Here is a 21,045-nt window from a genome sequence, read left to right as displayed (position 1 = left end):
ACACCAGGATCACCTGACCAAGTGTGGTACCAACCAAACTGGGCTGGGTCTTCTCACATCAATCATCAATAAGAAAATGTCCTCACAGACTGGCCTGCAGGCAATCTGATAACACAATTTCTCACCTAAATTTGTCTATTCCCAGATGATTCGGCTTGAATCAAATTGACAACCTAACCAGCATAATATGTGCATATAATGTAAATAATATTTCATATATTATACAACTTACCTGAATTAATATACAATTATATACCAGTGGATCATTATTCAAAGTCAAGAAATATTATGCAATTCAATGAACAGCTGATTTTTCACAGACGTTCCAAAACAATCTAGTCCAGTAGTTCTCAATTTTCCTTTCCTAATGCTACAATCCTTTAATACACTTCCTCATGTTGTGGTGACCCCCAAATATAAAATTATGTCACTGATACTTCATAACTGCATTTTGCCACTACTATGAAATGAAATGTAAGTACCTGATATGCAGGATATCTGAAATGTAACCCTCAAAGGGGTTGTGACTCACAGATTGAGAACAACTAATCTAATGGAAGCAAGTGTTTACCACTGGTGCAGGGACACTCAAACACCACATTGAGAGAATGGTCTTCTTGATTTTTGTATAAAGATAGATTTAAGTTATAAGAGCTTAAACATAAGACCCCAAACTATAAAACTATCAGAAGAAGGCATCATTCCTGTGCTCAAGGACCTTATATTTGTTTTATAGTATCTTAGACTTGATATCAATAGCAAAGAAAAATGAAAATGAAGGAAATTGAACTTCATAAAAATTAAATCACTATTTTGCTTGACATGATGTCACACACCTTTAGTCTCATCATCCTAGAGGCAGTGTCAGGGGAACTTTATGACTTGGAGGCCAGTGTGGTCTACATGGGGAGTGCCAGACCAGCCAAGCTACATTAGAGAAACCTTGTCTCAAAATCCAAAAAGAAGATTTTAATTAAACCAGCATTTGTTTCAAAATGTTTTATCAAGAAAATCAAAAGGCAATCGCCATAATTAGAGTAAATACATATCTGATAAAACCTTAACATGCAGGCGTAATGAGAAGCAGTCTATAACATGCAGGCATAATGAGAATCAGTCTATAACAAAGGACAAATAATGGTTATAATAAGCAGAAAGCAACCTTGAACCCATATTTCTCCAGGAAGAAATGTCAGTGTCCACTAATGTGAGATGTTCATCATCCAGTCATTGAGGAAGCATAAGCATAAATCACTTCACATATTATAACTAACAGGTTATAATTCTGCTAATAAGGACAAAATTACTAACAAGGATGTAGAAAGTTTGAAGTCCTTGCTTATTGATAATGAGTTTTTTAACCATACATCCATTGAACCAAAGACTGACAGTTCCTAAAAAAATTCTTAAAAAAATAACATTTCTTTCAACATTAGATACATAGCAAAAGAAGTAAGAACAAGGACTCAGATAAATTCTTTCACACCAATATTTGTTACAGGTGTGTATTAGGGTTTCCATTGCTGTGAAGAGATACCATGACCATGGCAACTCTTATAAAGGAAACCTTTCATTGGAGCTGGCTTATAGCTTCAGAGGTTCAGTCCATTATCATCATAACAGGATGCATGGTGACATGCAGGAAGACATGATGTTGGAAAAGGAGCTGAGAGATTTATATCTGGATCATAGGAAGATATTCAGCAGGAAGAGAGAGTGACACTGGGCCTGGCTTGGGCTTCTGAAAGCTGGTGACACACTTTCTCCATCAGGGCCACACCTCCTAATAGTGCCACTCCTTAAGCATTTAAATAGGAGTCTATGGAAGCCATTTTTATTTAAACCACCACGAGGTGGAAGCAATCCAAGCCTCTGGCAGATGAATGGATAAGCAATAGAGGTATATACATAGAGTGGGCTATTACTCCATTTTAAGAAGGAATGAAATTCAGGTGCATGCTACAACATGCAAAGACCCTGGAAACAGACTAAATGAAGAAGCCAGATACAAAGGTCACATATTTCTTAATGTCTTGGCAAAGAAAGCATCTGGTCTAGACAAACGTCTAAGCACAGAAGGTAAATTTGTGGTTAGCGGGCTGAGAGGAGGAAAGGAAGGAATGGAACACAGACAGCTATAACTTGATGACTACCAAATGTTCTCACTCAGGGACAAAATGGTTGCACAACCTTGTGACTCTGTTAAAGGACATGACATTATATAGACTTTAAAATGATTCTATGTATGTGATATAAATTCACTCCAATAAAATTAAGTTTTGGGCTAAACACTTAAAAGTTTAGTTTACTATGACTCTATACAGGGGCTGGAGAGATGGCTCCACTGTTAAAGAGCCCTTGCTGCTCTGACAGACAACCAGGTTGGGTTCTCAGCACCCAAACAGCAGCTCTCTTTAGACCTCCATGGGCACAGGCTTCTCATGGGGCTTTTCCATACGTGTGGGTGAAGCACACATGGAAATACATTTCTGTCTCTAAAATAAGTAAATAATAAAAATAGAATTTTTAAATTATTTTAGCAAGAAAACATCGAACACTCTTTGATTCTAAGATAATGGCTTGCAGTGTTGTTTTTTTTTTTTTCCACTTAAATTTGTCACCCTCCTTTACCTAATCTTAATCAAAACAAGATGCTACCAAAAATTATCATTTTTCTTTTGAGATGCTTCCCTCAGTGTTCACAGTTGGAAGGGGTTAGCTGGTGGGATATGTGTAAAATTGCCTTAAGTGTTTCTGGTCCACGTCACACACACACATCACTTCACACGTTCAGTGTTCTATCCTAGCAGTGTGATGATGTGGATCACCTATTTAAATTTGTGTTCTTTAGTCTCAGACATAATTGTGTTTGAGTTAAATTCATGTTGCTGTCCAATCATAACCTCTGCCAATGTTCTTCTGAGTAGCAAGGATGGTCAGGCAGAGATGGTATAAATATGTAATGTCATGACTATCAGTCCATAAAGGAGGTCTCACAAATTCTTGGGTTCTAGGAAGGTAATTTGTACCTATTCCGAATTACAAGCATAATTAGGGTTAATTTTACTCCTTTGTGAGGGAGTTCATGGCTGTTGATCTTCAGCTTGGCAGGATCTAGAATCACCCACATGGCAGCACACAATCACCTTAAACTCCAATGTCCTCTTCTGATCTCCTTGGGCACCAAGCACACGTGTGGTGCACAGACATACATGCAGGCAAAACACCTATACGCATAAAATAAAAACAACTAAATCCATAGGATGATGATGATGATGATGACAGACAGAGGAGGAGGGGTAGAGGAGGAGGAGAATTAATTCAAGGGAAAATCATTCTCAAAATAGCTCAATGGAATTCAGTATTTTTCAACACACACTGTACATTATCATAATTAATAAATATGTGGAACATATACATAATTAAAATAGTGATTCAGGTACATCATGATTCCTGTCTTGGAGCAAAAGATACACAATGTAATGAAAGCTAAATACTATTATTTCATGTGCTTGGGCCATATAATCCCCTTGTGATTATAATAATCTGCTTTTCTTCCATTACAGACCACTGAATAAAATGTTTACTGTCCTTAATTATCACAACTAATAGTTTCATTAACTCCTATAGTAATTAAAACTTCAATAGTTACCAACCACTCATTCACCAGAACTTTGACTACTCAGTTGCACAGTAGAATTAATCTAGCTAGCCACGCAGGGTAGAAAAAAGTCAATGTTTAAAGCAATACTCCCTCCGGTGGTGATGAATAAGAAGTGCAGAGAAATTCTTTAGAATCTTTAAATGTTACAACACCACTGGCTGAAATAAATTGTTTTTCTCCCTTTTCTCTTTAAAGAAAAAAAAAACTGGAAATATGTATTTTTAAATAATGATCTCTGAAGAACAAAACACCATTCAATACATAGAAAGCAAACCTTCAAGAATAAGATTGCAGGTTCCAATGACTAATTTCAATATGCATATTTTTGATATTTTAGTACATTCTAACTTTAACGTAAAAATACTGTGTTAGTTTTTTTATTTTCAGGTAAAAGAAAGACAGATGCTTTCTTGAATTTGAAAAAGTCAAAATAAAACTAGCCAGTAACCCCAGAGCTGCCTGGGACTAAACCACCAATCAAAGAAAACATATGAAGGGATTCATGGCTCTAGCTGAGGATGTCCTAGTTGTCATCAATGGGAGGAGAGGCCCTTGGTCCTGTGAAGGTTCTATGCCCCAGTATAAGGAAATGCCAGGGCCAGGAATGGGAGTGGGTGGGTTGGGGAGCAGGGGGAGAAGGTAGAGGATAGGGAATTTTCAGAGGGGAAACCAGGCAAGGGGATAAAATTTGAAATGTAAATAAAGAAAATATCTAATTAAAAAAAGAAAAAGTCAAAATAGAAGATAAAAGTCATATAAATGGTTTTCTATGCTATGAAATAAACACCTTTAATAACAAATGCATTTTATGGTGGAATATAGTGTTTTAAATGTAAAATGTGCTTTCAATCCTTTTACATTTTAGTAATGAAGGTATTTTATTTTGGGCTTTTAAGGTTATTGACTTAGTTACTTTTTCACTTTGCTATGATGCAATACTCCAGCAAAATCAACTTAACAGCTGTCTTCTGGTTCACCTACCCAGGAGCTAATCACAGAGAAGGACTCCTGACTCGGAAGCTAAGGTGATGCTGTTGCATGCATAGTCAGGAAATAGAAAGAGGAATGCTTGCACACAGCTTGCCTTCTCCTTTGTATTCAGTCTCTGACCTTCACTCCATGGAATGATGACACCCACCAAGACACATCTTTTAATCTCTTGTAACCTAAACAAGCTAAAATGTTGCCAGAGGTTAACCTAATCTTCATTTTCCTTCATAAGAAAGGTGTCCCAGAATGCTTATACATACTTATATTACATATAAATAATATATTTAATTTTTTAATTAAACCTAATTACAACACTTCCCTCTCAAACCTCTCACTCATTCTCAAGTTGATGGTGTCTTTTTCTTTGATGATTCTTGCTATATAAATAAATATATACATGCATAACTATATAAATTCAATCTATTGGATCTATTCGTGTTTAGAGTTGCTGATGTATGCGATTTCAGAGCTGAATACTTTGTATTGGGTCATTTAGAGTGACTCCTTCCTGGGAGATATTAATTATCCCTCTCAGCAGTCATTAGCTGCTAGCAGTTCTTTGTCTAGGGGTGGGGCCCAGTAATATTTCCTCTTCTGTGTTAGCATGTTTATTGGTATTGTCAACGTTCAGGTTTTGTGCAGGTGTCTATGCTGTAGAAGTATTAAAGGTGTAGCTTTCTTGTCATTGGTAGGAGACATACTCTCACCATAGACTCCTTGGGCCTCTGACAATCTTTTACGTTACATTTGTGTTCCCTGTTCTTTCACATTTCCTGCAGGAATTGTTCTGTAGACGCCATCTGTTGGGACTGGGCACCACATAAACAGTCAATTGATTCATTTTTCCCAATGTGGCTTTCTGTGATCTTCTCCATGTATTGCAAAGCGTTCATTGATGAGAGGTGAGAGCTACCCCTGTCTGTGGGTATAACGATAAGTATTTAGAATGCAGTTAGGAATTATGCTGGACTAGCTAAATGTCAGTACTAGTTCTCTTCAAAGACCCATGCCTTCACTAGTCCCAGGAGTCAGCTAGGATTCTATAACTGTGCATGATTTCCCTCTATTTGGGCAGGCCTTAGGTCCAATCAGACACATGTAGGTTACTGACTAGATTTAAATGTCACTACTGTACCTCTAGTTACATCTCGCCATGCCGGTCTTAGTTTCTAACACCAAAATATTTTATTTTTACTTTTAAATAAACTCTCTAATGCATGTGTATTATTCATTTTTCCATCATTGTAACAAAACACTTATAAAAATAAAGGAAAAAGTTATTTTGCTTGTTGTAGAAAAATCACAGCACAGTTGTAACCCCTGAAACCTGTTGTTTTGGACCTGTGGTGACGTCACATCCAGGATACCCAGCAAAGCAAAATAATTCATCCTACAGTAAAGAAGAAAGGGGGAATAGAACAGAGAACTGGGGAAAGCAAAACGAGGAAGGAAGGAAGGAAGGAAGGAAGGAAGGAAGGAAGGAAGGAAGGAAGAAAGGAAGGAAGGTGAAGGGAGGGAGGGAGGAGAGAGAGAGGAGGGAGGAAGGAAGGGAGGGAGAAAGGAAGGGAGGAAAGAAGGAAGGGAAGGATTCTGTTCCGTCCCATGCTCCCCCCCCCCAAGTACCTAGAACAACTCACTAACGCCATATATTAATGGTTCTGCCACATCCCAGTAGCTATACGCTGGGGACTGAGACTGTAACACATGAACCCTTGCAGAAGCATACTGGACCAAACTATATAAGTACATAGATACACACCACACCAAAACCTCTTAGATGCAAACACAAAGAGAGTCCTGCAACCAGAAGTCCACATATAAACATGATTCTTTGGGTTGCATTGCAGAAGTTCCCACCATTTCCAGTCATTGCTATTTGCTATTGGATCACCTCTGTAAGCACTGGCCAATTCCTTTTCTTACCCTTACAAGACAAGCCACATTGTCTCGGTTTAAGAGACCAACAGGTGGGATCGGAATGAGTCTGCCCAAACACTGGAGCTTAATACTGCCACATTCACACCTCTGCCTTGCTTTGCATAGTTATTCTGTTTTCATAGTGGAGGCAAGTGGCTCATATATGCTACAAGGAAAATGGGGCCAGTCAGTCGTGTGAGGAAGCGTGATGGCCGATATTGTCAACAGAATCACATAGATGAGCTTAACATATGCCTGTGAGGCAGTATCTTGATTATCTCAAATGGTGTGGGAAGACCCATCTTAATGGGTCGTGGGGAAGCCATCATGGAACACGTTAGATGGGAAAGCAAGCTGAGCACTAGAAGGCATGACTTTATTGCTCTCTTCTTTTCCCTGGGTATGTAAGGTGACCAGCTGCTTCAAGGTCCTGCTACCTTGGCTTTTCACCACCATGTACTCTACCTTGAATGGTGAGCTAAAATAGCCCTTGTTTCCCCTAATTTGCTTCTTGTCAGGGTATTTTTATCAGAGCGAAAGTAAAAGAAACAGAGGCAGGAAGGTTACTATATTTTTACAAAGATATTATAAACAGCATTAAATTTGTGTGAAGTAAGTGGTTAGTCATAGTTTGTTTAATTTAAAGAAAGTTTACAAAGCTCAGAGTATATGCATACATATACTAATGTGTGTGTAGGGTGCTGGAGAGACCGTGGCTCAGCAGTCTTCTGGAGAACTAGGTCTGGTTCCCAGCACCCTGCATTGCAAGGCTCATTCTCTCTCTCTCTCTCTCTCTCTCTCTCTCTCTCTCTCTCTCTCTCTCTCTCTCTCTCTCTCTCTCTCTCTCTCTCTCTGTGTGTGTGTGTGTGTGTGTGTGGGTGTATCAGATGCCTCAAGTTCACATAGCCACACAGAAGTGCACATATAAACATAATTTAAAATAATGAAATAAATGATAAAAATAAATGCACTAGTTGATCATTATGAGCCTAATGATGCAAGAGATAGAAGGTGAATTTCATCTTAACTCAATAAACTGGTCTTTAAAAACATTAGGCCTGGGACTGTGTGATAGGTTCAAGTTGCCTGCCATAAAGCCTGATGACTTGGTTTTGATATTTTATAAACACTTTCATCTGTAATCCCTTAATTCTATGCAAGTGTTATTATATAGCCCACTACTCATATGCGTCATTACATATTAAGTCTATTTTGTTCAATTGTAGGACATTATTTAAGGAACTGGATTTTTAGCCTTAAATGTAAACCTTGTAAACTTGGCTAGGATATGTAAGAAGTGACCAGTTTTGTGTGTATATTTATTCATTTGTGCATTTAAACATAACATTCCCCAAAACATTTTATTGTTTTATCAATTTTGTCTGTTGTAGTTTACAACAAACAATAATTGTTAGCATCAACAAAAAATTTGAAACAGCGAAGTTTTCGCTTAAGACAGCCAAGTCCATTAAAGGGATGGTACAATTTCAAAAAGAAAAAGAAAATATGTAAACTCCCAGGAATCTGAGGGTGATCCTAACTAAGACTCCTAGCAGTGGGGAATATGAAGCCTGAACCAGCCATCTCCTGTAACTAGGCAAGACATCCAGTGGAGGGATTTGGGGGATTGGGGGATTAGGATACCCCAAATAGGGAATCTCTGACACTATTAACGATACTTTGCTATGCTTGCAGACAGGGGCCTAGCATAATTGTCTCCTGGGAGTCTTCATCCAGCAACAGCTGATGGAAACAGATACAGAGACACCCAACCAAACGTCAGGCAGAGCTCAAGAGTCTTGTAGAAGAGCGAGGGATAGAACTAAGCAAGCCAGAGGGGCCAAAGACACCACAAGAAGATCTACAGAGTCAACTAACCTGAGCTACAGGGCCTCACAGGGACTGAGCCACCAACCAATGAGTGTGCAGAGGCTGGACTAGGCCCACTACATATTTCCAGCAGATATACAACTTGGTCTTCACATGGGTCCCCTAACAGGTGGAGCAGAGGCTGCCTCTCACTGCTAATCATGCCACTGAGTCCCTTTCCCTGAGCTGGACTGCCTGGTTGGGCCTCAGTAGGAGAGTGTACACTTAGTCCTGCTTCTACTGGATGTCCCAAAGCAGGGTGGTATCCAAGAGAGGCTTCCTATTCTCTGAGGACAAGGGGAGGGAGTTACAGGGAGAGGAATTTGTAAGGGTGAGACTGGGAGGAAAGGAGGGACTGGGGACCTTGATCGGTTTGTAGAGTGAGTAAATAAATAAATGAGGAACAGAGATTAATTTAGTACTAACTCATACATTCTAGAAAACACTATGTTTAATATTTTACTTTTAAACAATATATTTTCATCATATTCTTTCCTCTCCTACTCCTACAAGGAACTTTCCCCTCCCTACCCACCTAACTTTATGTTCTCTCTCTTTATTAAAAAATTGCATACACACAAAACAAAAAGGCAACAACAAAAACAAAACAAACAAAAAAGAAAGAAAGCGGTTTTGTGTTGACAACCACTCCTAAGCACCAGCTTTGTCCTGGAGAATGTTCCTCCATTTCTGGCAACTGGTTTTCCTTTTCTCAGCATACAAATAGCTTCTTGGTTACAGGTGGGACATTGTGCCCACTTTTCCTCCTCCTTCTCCTCCTCCTCCTCCTCCTCCTCCTTCCCCTTCTCTCATGCTAGGGTTTTGTCTGGTTGGAAGCTATGCAGGACTGTGAATGCTGCCAGTCTGTGTTCATGTGTGCACACATCTGGAAGATGCTGTTTCCTTGGAGTTCTCCACCACCTGTGCTCTTACAGCCTTTCTGCCTCCTCTTCTGCACAGATCTCTGAGCCTTGAGAACAGAGGTTTGAGGAAGACCTGCTCTTTAGGACTGAGCGCTCCAAGGTCTTTGACTCCCTGCATATTGTCCAGTTCTGGGTCTCTATATGAAAAGTCTACTTTAAAGTGTAACTGATATAAAAATGAAAAATAAAATGTATTTCTATAAAGCAGCATACAACTAAAACCAGAGATCAGGAAAATAATCAATGCAATGAATAGATAGACCAAATGAAATACCCCAAGTATAAGACAGCTATTGTTAGTGTGGATACTAAGTAAAACCCAACTTATGCTGTCTGTCAGAAACTCACTTAAAGCATAAAAAGGGAGTTAAGAGGGAAGAAATAAGACATATTGTGTTATTACTCATGCAAAGAAAACTAACGTAGTTCTATTAATTTAATGCAAAGAGGACTCAAGAAAACTTTCTAGAAAAGGGGTCAGGGCTGAATCACATATTAATAAAGGAATTAATTTTCTGAGAAGATACAGCAATTCTAAGCATGAATATACCAAAAAGAAGGCCCTTCAGACCTTTTACAAAGACCCATTCAGCGAGTCATTGGACAATACATTTCAAAATGTCTAATGTATTTCAAGAACTGGCAAAAGACACACAAAAGTAAACAATAATTACTTTAAATTAATTCAACTAGACAATACTGCCTTCAAAATGTATGAGTGACAGTCCATGTAGTATTTAGAGGAATTTTATAACATTGATTACTTACATTAAAAGGAAATATCAAAAATCAGTAACGTAACTTTCCACTTTGCTAAACTAAAGAAAACATAAGCATAATATAAAAATAATAAACAAAATTAGAGCTGAAACCACTGTAGTTTATAAATAAGATAAAATAAAATGAAATGTTTGTTACAAAGATGGCCATAAACTCCACAGACCATTAACTAGGAAAAGAAGAAAAATCAGGTATAACAAACATTGGAAATCAAGGCAGCAAGGTAACATAGATCTCACAATATCCCACAAAAATAAGCATATTCCAGGAAGAATTATGTGTCCTCAAGTTAAGCAAATAGAATACATTCCTTAAAAAGCATTAACTGAGAAAACACACTCAAGAACAGCATATAAAATGCTTGATATCCCTAAGAATATAACTAATGATTAATAACTTTCCAAAAGATAACACCTCACGTGAGTGTTTTTCCTTCTGGAATTTAACAAATGTTGAAGTAAGGAATAGCAATAATGTTCCAAAATCATTTAGAGGTAAAAAGGTAACCATATCAACTCTTCAGAATTTATTCTAGGAAGTCAATATTACTCTAACTTTAAAATTAGATAAAATACACTTCATTATAATAAAAATAATTTTACAGAAAACATCTCTCGTGAACATACCCACGTGACCGACAGTTAAGTACTCGTTCCCTCTGCATCTTTTCCTTTGCATCTCTGTCTGCACACTGAATGCATTCCCAGGGTCTCCAGCTGAGTTTAAGTCTTGGTCAGAACCAGGAAACTACTTATTCCTAGCACATTCGCGTCTAGTTTCCTTTCCCAGTGTATTTGCTGACAAAAAAAAAAAAAAAATTGGAATCCCTGCTACATCTACATCCGAAGTGAAAGGCGTTTAATTTCAAATGATTATCCGATGTCAATCATGCCATGTGAACAAGTTCTTGAATCCTATTATATAGTAATTTTGGTTATAGTAAAAGTAGCAGCCCAAAGTATACTGGCATTCATTCTCCTTGCCCTCAGCCAGAGTGAACTACTTTAAGGCTGACTAACGGTTGCCTCATGCAAGCTAAGAGTATTCATTACCATATTCACAGGGAAACCCCTTTCTTGCCTTTGAGATATTAGTTAACGCTTCAAAAGATTAATTTAAAATATTGACCTAAGAAAATGTTAGTCAATGTTTGAACTACAGTCATAAGAAAAGTAAACAGCGCATACTCACTAAATTCCTAAGAAATATAAGGTAGAAGGAGGAAACCTTTATATCAGAACTAAGCCCATCCCAAGATAGATTTGTTACTTTCCAAAAAAGTTATGGCCTGCTTTCTATATGCCCTAACATATAGAAATAACCCAAAGCCTTTCATAGAAAACAGCATAAAACTTTCTAACGCTGCAGATTCCATGCAAAAGGCATCCGTCCATGGTACCAGACCTTCTCTGTCCGGCCTCCTCTCTTTTCCTAGTGTCAGGGGCTTTGTTTTGTTATGTTTTGTTTTGTTTTGTTGACTTTTGTTTTCTTGAGCTTTTTGTCATGTGCTGTACACAAAGGCTGAGTGACTATCCAGGTCGCTCCTCTGCCAGGAAGTCTAATTTTTGTCTTGTAATTCTAAGGTTTAAAAGGAATAATATAGATGGTTGTGGTGGTACACACCAGTAGAATTTGCTGAACAAGGCAGAGACAGGAGAAGTTATAACCCTTGAAGGATATAAGGGGAACCTGGCCCTATCTGCTCTCTGCCTTCCAGTCACAGTGACATGATAGCACTCTGTCATTATGTTCTGCCCTTCCACGGGCTCAAACTCTGGAAGGCAGGCAGCTACAAACTAAACCTCAAAAATGGGGCGTTAAAATAAATTGTTCTTCTAACCAGTACCCCAGAGCTCTTGACTCTAGCTGCATATGTATCAAAAGATGGCCTAGTTGGCCATCACCGGAAAGAGAAGCCCATTGGACTTGCAAACTTTATATGCCCCAGTACAGGGGAATGCCAGGGTCAAAAATGGGAGTGGCTGGGTAGGGGAGTTGGGGGGGGAGGGTATGGGGGACTTTTGGAATAACATTGGAAATGTAAATGAGGAAAATACCTAATAAAAATATTAAAAGAAAAAAGCAATAAAATAAATTTAAAACAGGAAAAAAAATAAATTGTTCTTTATGTTTGTCATAGCAACAGCGAGACAAGTAACACAGGCAGGGAGAGTGCAGGACTTAGGGGGTCATGAAAGTTTCCACCGAAATTGCCAAGGGAAGATAGGCAGTGGGTGGTGTCATCAGCGTCCTCGAAAGCAGCCATGAAGTAGCAGTGCAGGAGTCTGTACAAAAGAACCAAGGCAAGGTTACTGAGATATCGAGTTTGGAGATTAGTTATTAAGGGCCCCACATGTAAGGAGCCGCCCTCACATTGGCCATTACAAGATGGCGCTGATGGCACTGGCACCTGTGTTCTAAGTAGTAAATCAAACCATCTGTGCATGCACCCGGGGTAGTTTCCCACCCCATGTGCTCTGCCTTCCCTGTGACGACAACTCCGGCCGATGGGCTGCAGCCAATCAGGGAGCGACACGTCCGAGGCGGAGGACAGTCCTCCATAAAAGTCCTCCATAAAAGGGACGGGTTTCCGCCATTCTGGGGATCTCTCTCTCTCTCTCTCTCTCTCTCTCTCTCTCTCTCTCTCTCTCTCTCTCTCTCTCTCTCTCTCTGGCTCTCTCTCTCTCTCTCTCTCTCTCTCTCTCTGGCTCTCTCTCTCTCTCTCTCTGGCTCTCTCTCTCTCTCTCTGGCTCTCTCTCTCTCTCTCTCTCTCTCTCTCTCTCTCTCTCTCTCTCTCTCTCTCTCTCTCTCTCTCTCTCTCTCTCTCTCTCTGGCTCTCTTCTCCACTGGCTCCTGAAGGGGCAAGCAATAAAGCTTGTGCCGCAGAAGATTCCGGTTGCCCTGAGCGTGTTCTTACCAGGGGGAACAAAAGCACGGGCAATACCCACAGGCAACGAGCACAGTCAGCTCCGGCAGAAGCTATGTGGAGTGCATCCAATAAGGCAGAGAGTTGTCTACATCCAACTACCTTCTGACCCCGATGGCAAACACAGAACTTCAGGGTTTAGTATTTGCTGTAGTTCCTCCTCCTTTTTTCCTTTTTCCTTCTGATTCCAAAGGGAAATTTTGCCCTGTGGCATTGTATTGTAGAAGCATGAAAAAAATTTGATTCTTTAATTTAAAAAAAAAAATGAGTATATCCACCACATTTGTCTTTCTGGGTCTGGATTATCTGACTCAGGATACTTTTTACTAGTTCCACAGATTTGCCTGCAATTTCCATGATGTCATTTTTTAGTAACCGCTGAGTAATACTCCACTGTGAAAAAGCATTACAGTTTCTTTATCTAGAGTGAGGTAACCCAGACTCAGAAAGACAAATATGGTATGGACTCACTCTGAAGTGGACGTTAGCTGTTAAGTAAAGGATATTCGTGCTACGATCCAGAGACCCAGAGAAGCTAAGTAATGAGGAATTCTGGGGTGGAGAGACAGGGGGTGCAGAGGGTGGGACACGGGGGAGCACAGGACACATGTATTCCTGTGGGAAAGGGGAATAGAACAGATTTTGTGGGTAGATAGAGATGGATGGGCATGGAAATAGGGATTAGACATGTGGGAAGAGGAGGAAGAAAGTACTGGGAAAGATTGCTGGAATTGGAGGTATCAAAGGGATCATTTGGAAATGATGTACCACAGAAACTCCCTGCAATCCATGATGGTAACCCTAATGAAGACCCCTAGTAATGAAGGATATGGACCCTTAACTGGCCATCTTCTGTACCCAAGTACGGCTTCCAATGATGGGCCTGAGTCGTCAACCTTGCCATAAAACCTTCCAGCTATAGTTTGTCCAGTCTGCAAGATGTGATGGGGTCAAGTGCCACAGAACTTGTGGTAGTGGCCAACGAATGACTGGTCCGACTTGTGACCCATACCATGAGAGCTTCACCCCTGACTGAGGGAAAACTGAAAATTGAATTCTAAGGCAGAGAGAGACAGTTTTCTTTGGGATGTAGGTTGACTACACTCCTGTGAGTGGTCCCATACCATGAGGGCAGTGCAAATTGAACTAAGTGACTTATAAACACACACACACAAAGACAATAGAAATTGTGGATGAGCATAGATCAAGGAGTTAGAAAGGACAGGCGGTGAATATGATCAACTATACTGTAACTGTATTAAATTCTCCGGGAGGGGGCGGGGATGATGAGAGTTGCCTTGGTCATGGTGTCTCTTCACAGCAGTAGAACAGTGACTAAGAAACATGGACAGAAGCCTTTGAACAGGAAGGATAGAGTATTAGAAATTGGATTTTAGATGTCTCCAAAGCTCATATATTAAAGACTTGGATACCAGAAATGTAAAGTTATTAGTGAAGGGTTGATAGAAACCTAGGTCAAACCTATTTATAAGTTAGGTCATTTGGAAGGGGTGTAACAATATATTTTATATATCAATCCCAGTGGTGGGTTCACTATCTATTTTACATCCCTGAATGAAGCACACACACACACACACACACACACACACACACACACACACACACAGAGTCTTTATCTTTAAATATACCTTAAACAGCACAGCAGCTGAGCCAGTTCCTAATCTTCACATGGTTAATCCACCTTCCGCCAATAATCCAGAGTTATTTCTTACTAAAATCTATATTCTACCTTGACTGCCCTGGACCCAGATGGCTGCACAACTGGGCCACACTCTCCAAGCTCCTTCACATGCTAGCTATGCCTCCCTGTCCCCTCCACTCTTCTCAGCCATGGCATCTCTCCTCCTCCTCTTCCTCCTCCTCCTCCTCCTCCTCTTCCTCCTCTTGGAATGGCTGATCACCTCTTGCTCTTTCCTCTCTGGTCTTAAGCCCTGGAATCCTAATCTTTGAGTTTTGCTCCTCTGTTTGCCCTGTGCAACCATTGGCTGCCAGCATCTTTATTTACCAATCAGAACCAACTGAGGGCAGGTCCTTCAGTATCTCTCGTGCAGACTCTCATGTAAGCAGTTTTGGGGGACTAAAGTTAACATAACACAAGCAGCAAATGTACCAAACCCACTACAGAGGGTGTCCTAGAAGGTGATGATATGACCCTAGCCCCACCCTGTCCTTTGTCTTTGCACTCTGGTTACTATTACCAAACTTCCTCTAGTGGACATTCCTACCTTGGCACAAGGTCAACAGCAATGACTCCTGATGAAGTTAGAAATAAAACTTATAAGCCAAAACTTACTTTCTTTAAGATTTTCATTTTGTCACAGAAACACTGTTAATATAACATGAATCATTCTTTCTGGTATTAAAAAGATACAAACACAGAGATGTAACTGGACACTGGAGGGGGGTGTGCAGAGTTTGTATAATTTTTTAAAATGTGCACGTGGAAGGATATGAGAAAGTGCGGGGAATTAGGAAATAAGAATGGCCAAGGATGGTGCACCTCTGTAAACTCAGGGCTCTGGAGACTGAGATAGAGGATGATGAGTTCAAGACGAGCCGAAGCCACTTAATATGCTCATTCCTCAAAAACAGAAAACGGAGAGAGAAAACAATAAGAAAGGTGTTAGTAGTCTTTGGGTGTGGTTTTGGTTGGCAACTGGAATGTTTAATTTTCTCTAGAGGCAAAGTTGGATGAAAAAAAAAAAATAAACAAGAATGCATTTGCCAAGAGGAAACATAAGAAATTAAATTTCCAGCCAGGCAGTGGTGGCGCACGCCTTTAATCCCAGCACTTGGGAGGCAGAGACAGGCAGATTTCTGAATTCGAGGCCAGCCTGGTCTACAGAGTGAGTTGCAGGTCAGCCAAGGCTACACAGAGAAACCCTGTCTCGAAAAACCAAAAAAAAAAAAAAAAAAAAAAAATTAAATTTCCTTACTGATATTATCTTGTCTATACTAATTAGTACCATTGGTTCCCAACACATTTCTTTTTCCATGGCTACAGAAAATCTTTCGGTACTTGTCTCCTGGTCTCCCAATAGAGAACACACATCTCTACTGTGTTCCAGAAACAATTAAGTTTATCTCCACTCTTAGAGAAAAATTAAAATGCATTTGCCTTCAAAATCATTTGTAATGGAGGTAAGTTCAATCCAATTAAGTTATCAGTACCCCTTCACCCGCTATCCACCTACATTTTCCAATTTCAAATGATTGTAATTTGTTTTACCTTAATTTTTGCATGTTCAAGTAGTGATTGCTTTTCAACTACTTAACAGTAATTAACCACTATTATTGAGTCATTAAATTATTTTTATCTTGCTTAAAATTCTATGATCCTTAAGTATTTCTCTTCTTCTCAAAATAACTTTTAACTTAGCAGCTGAATCTGAATCTCTAATATACGGCATGACACTCTCACCACAATAGTGTGGCTTTTTTCTGTTACTCATAAAAGTTTTGTTTCAAAAAATACTTATCTTATTTGCCGTGTGTGTATGTGTGTGTGTGTGTGTGTGTGTGAATCCTGATATGGTAAACTATGTGTCAAGCATGGAAGCCAAAGGCTGACATGGAAATTTTTTTTTCAATCACTTTTTATGAGACAGGAACTGTTCACTTTGCTGTTTTGTCAGAACACTGTCAAAAGAATGACACATGGTGAGTAGTGTCTTGGGGAACTGTGAGAGAGGCTCCAGGGGAACAAAAGGCAGAGGGCCTTTTGCCTCAAATGCATTTTGTGCCTTGCCTCCTCTGACAAACATGTACATTCAGTTTATAGGACATGTTTATTCTTGTTGGGTGTTAGAACATAGATATAGGACCCAACATGGTCAGTGTGCCCTGAATTTGGATATAGCCTTCTGCCTTGCTTTTATGCTTTTCCAGATACAATCTCTGCTGTGTGCCAGGAAATCATCTTTAAAATGGTCTATCCTTAAAAAAAAAAAAAAAAAAAAAGTTCTGGGAAAGAGCTGTTCTGTCAATGTTTAGCATGTGTTTACTGGTATTTATCATTTATTTACATGTTTTTCTCTGAACTCAACCTTCCTCTTCCTTGGGCCACTGCTTTCTTTATTACATTCATCTATAAAAATACACTGAAACTGAAGTAAAGCTGTCTACAGCAGCAGACTGTAGTCTGCCCCATTCTTCCCGGTCCTTAGATACCAGGTCCTGCAGACTCAGATTTGCACAGGTGGACAAAAGTCCACACCATTTTAGCTGTGCTGGCTGCACCTGGATCTGCCTGCATTAGTTTCCTGTGCTGTTTTTACAGATACACCCAGCTTTTACATGAATGCTGGGAGTCTGTGTACAGATGATCCTATGTGCACAGTAAACAATATATTCTGTCTCCCTAACCCAAGATCATCATCATCATCACCTTCTTCTTCTTCTTCTTCTTCCTCTCCTTCTTCTTTTCAAATATTAGAGTTGCTCAAGGTTTACATTATAAGAAACACGAAGAGCAAAATAATGCCAAAATGTTCATCAACACTTGTGTCATAAATTTACTTACTGGATGTTAGCACTTGCCTTAGGGTTTCTGTTGCTGTGACGGGACATCATGACCACAGCAACTCTTAAAAAGAAAAATATTTCATTGGAACTGGCTGAGAGTTCAGGGGTTTAATCCATTATCTTCTTGGGGGTGGGGGGAAGCGTGGTGGTATACGGGCAGACATGGTGCTAGAGAGGTAGCAGAGAGTTCTACATTCAGATTGGCAGGCATCAGGGGGAGACAGACACACTGAGCCTGGCTTGAGCATCTGAAACCTCAAAGCCCACACCAGTGATACACTTCCTCCAACAAAGCCACATCGCTTAATAATGCCACTCTCTATTGGCCTGTGGGGACCAATTTTATTCAAACCACCACAGTCCTAAAATATAGTAAGTATTGGGATTGACTTTTCAACAGTATCTTAATGTACCAAGTAATAAACAGAAGTATAAACTTCACTTACTATGAAACACTCTTCACCTAATGTAGTATCCATTTCTCTAGTACTATGTCCTAACCCTATTGTTGGCGACGATTTAACCATTGTTCCCACTTTTTCCTCCATCCACGTAAACAAGGATTATCTCATTTTGGTCTGAGTCTCTGAAAACTTAATCACAGAGTAATAAGATATTTAGGGTCTTTAAGAAGTTTATTAAATGTTTCCTAAAATAATGCTATAGGCATTTCCAGGCATAGCTAAAACCCTGCCCACTTTTGGAGAAAAGGTGACATAGTCAACTTTCTGAATCCAAGTCCCCAACATAGACAAAGGTCCTGCCCTTAAAGTGCAACTTCCCTCGTCCTTCTTACTCCCTGGTGGTCCTAAGGCATGCCCCTTTTCCCTACCGCACACTCACTATTACAGTGCTTCCTCTGCCTTGTCACAGAGGCTAGGTAGCAGCTGCCTATATCATGACACATCTGAATATGTGAGCCAAAATAAACTGCTCCCCCTCCAGTAGGTTATCTGAAGCATTTTATCACAGAGACAAAAATCAACCAGAAAGGCTTTACATGAAGTACACACTTGGCAGTATGTACTCCTTATACAAAATGGGAATTCTGCCCTTCAATAAGTATGCAGCTCTCTTGCTAAGGCTACCTTTGAGAGCAAGATGTTCTAAGAGCAGAACAGGCCGAAGCTCTGGGTTGCCCTCTACCTTCCTGGTGGTTCTCGACCTTCTGTGTATCACCTCTCCATCATTCCTCTTCTGTCCCATCTCGTCACCATGCCACCTAGCACGGGACACCTCTGTGGAGCTCACGCTGATGACTAGCTCATTGTCCTGGCTGGTTTTGTGTCAGCTTGACACACGAGAGAGGAAAGAGCCTTAGTTGAGGAAATGCCTCAGTAAATCCATCTGTAAAGCATTTTCTCAATTAGTGATCAGTGCAGGAGGACACAGCCCATTGTGGGTGATGCCATCCCTGGGGTGGTAGTCCTCATTTCTATAAAAAAAAAAAAAATAGCAAGCTGAGCAAGCCAGGAGGAGCAAGCCAGTCAGCAGCACTCCTCCATGGCCTTTGTATTGGCTCCTGCATCCAGGTACCTACCCTGTTTGAGTCTCTGCCCTGACTTTTTTCAATGACAAACAGCAATATGCAAGTGTAAGTCAAATAATCCCTTTCCTCTCCAGCTTGCTTTTTGCCCATGATTTCTTGGTTGAAGCAATGAAAACTCTAACTAAGACACTTATCTAGATGATTCTGGCCTCCAAAACTGAGTTAAGTAAAACATTTTGCTTTAAATGAGCCTACCTCAATTATATCAATAGAGCAACCAAAACCTTATCAACAAAAGGTATGCTTGGGAAGAATGGATTATTATTTTGTGTTACACCTAAGGTACAGTTCTATTCACCTATTTATCTATGATATAAATTTACTCACTACTTTATGTTATTAAACCAGATTGCTTTATTGTGGAGTCAACCTAGGTGTTTTATTTTATATGAAATCTTGAATATTGTATATACCTAAGCACACCCAAAATCAATAATTCAATTTACTGGAAAATAACCCAAAATTGCTCTAGGAGCCACTATGCCACCTGTCAACAGTCATAGTAACATTGATGTGATTGTGGAACTTAAGTTTAAAAACTCTTAAGCAGTCCCTTTTTAAAAAATAAAATAAAATAAAATAAACCTCAGCAGATAAGGTCTATGTGCATCTTAATACACAAACATTTAAAATATTTTTTTCTAGTTACAAGATTTCAGTTAATCTAGCTGTAACTGATAGTTAAGTGATTCTTAAGAAAGCAAAATTCTTTCAAAGCAGTTTCCTGGGGTTCCACGCAAGGCCAAATGCTGTTCAATGTAAATGTAATAAAACAAGCCTTCCCTGAACCATCATCATACCTCTTTCTTCCGCCTTCTCATTCTCCTACACTTATCCTTGACCCACATAGTCTAGGATGCTGAAACCAGAGTTCTCTATCCACATCCTCTGCCACCCATTTTCCTTGAGTGTTGGCTCTGACATCACCGACAAATGTGGCCTTACCTCACCCCTGGCCTTAAACCATTCTGATTTATCGTCTGTCTTAGTTTTCTCTGTAACATCTATCATCTAGTACGCTTTCATTTGTATTTCCCACCCATTCTGGCGCTTAGATCAACGGTTCGACACATAGCCATCCAATAAATGTTGGTTACGTGAACTAATGACTCAGGAAAAAAAAAAAAGCAGAAGGAGAGGTCTCTGAGGATGCTGGTAGAAAACCTTTTAATATGAAGGCACATTTACATTCTCCTCACAAAATTCTCAGCAGTCTCCAGAGCTGGCTATACCTGCGTGTCCCTGTAAACTGCTATGTGACAACAAATAGGATATGGAACATGAAACCCAATGGACAGAAAAAAATTCTCTGAGTTAAACCTCATATGCACTTATATGATGAAGTAAATGCAAATTCCTCTCATTCCACTGGCGTTAGAAAGATGTTCCATGAAAAAGCTGATAGAAACTCTTCAGCGATGATTTATAGAACCACAAAATCCTCTTTGAAGTTTGAGCAGGAACTTTTATGGTTTCAGATGTTTTATTCTCTCTATTCGACTTGGAATTTTTTTTTAAATCTACTCTGTAATATACATAGGTAGGTCTTATTATTTCTGACTACATTGAATAATGCAAGCTAATGAGGTTATGGTTATAGCTGTAGCACATGAATAAGTGTTCATACAGAAGATGCATTATAAAAATAGTACATTTTAAATTTTTCTTTCAAGGCAATAATCTGTCAGAAAGAAAGAAAGAAAGAAAGAAAGAAAGAAAGAAAGAAAGAAAGAAAGAAAGAAAGAAAGAGAAAAAATCCTAGCCTACCCTAGCCATAGTCCTTCCTCCTCTCCTTACCCCGGCATCTCAAGCCCACTTCTTCACTGGAAATGTTCACTTCAGAGACCTAGAAGAATCTCCACCAATGTATACTGTATAGGTT

This window comes from Mus caroli, unplaced genomic scaffold, assembly GCF_978045245.1.
Source record: "Mus caroli unplaced genomic scaffold, Mus_caroli_1 scaffold_14, whole genome shotgun sequence".
NCBI classification, from domain to species: Eukaryota; Metazoa; Chordata; class Mammalia; order Rodentia; family Muridae; genus Mus; species Mus caroli.
The sequence above is the reverse complement of the archived record's forward strand: the minus strand, read 5'-3'. Positions refer to the sequence as shown.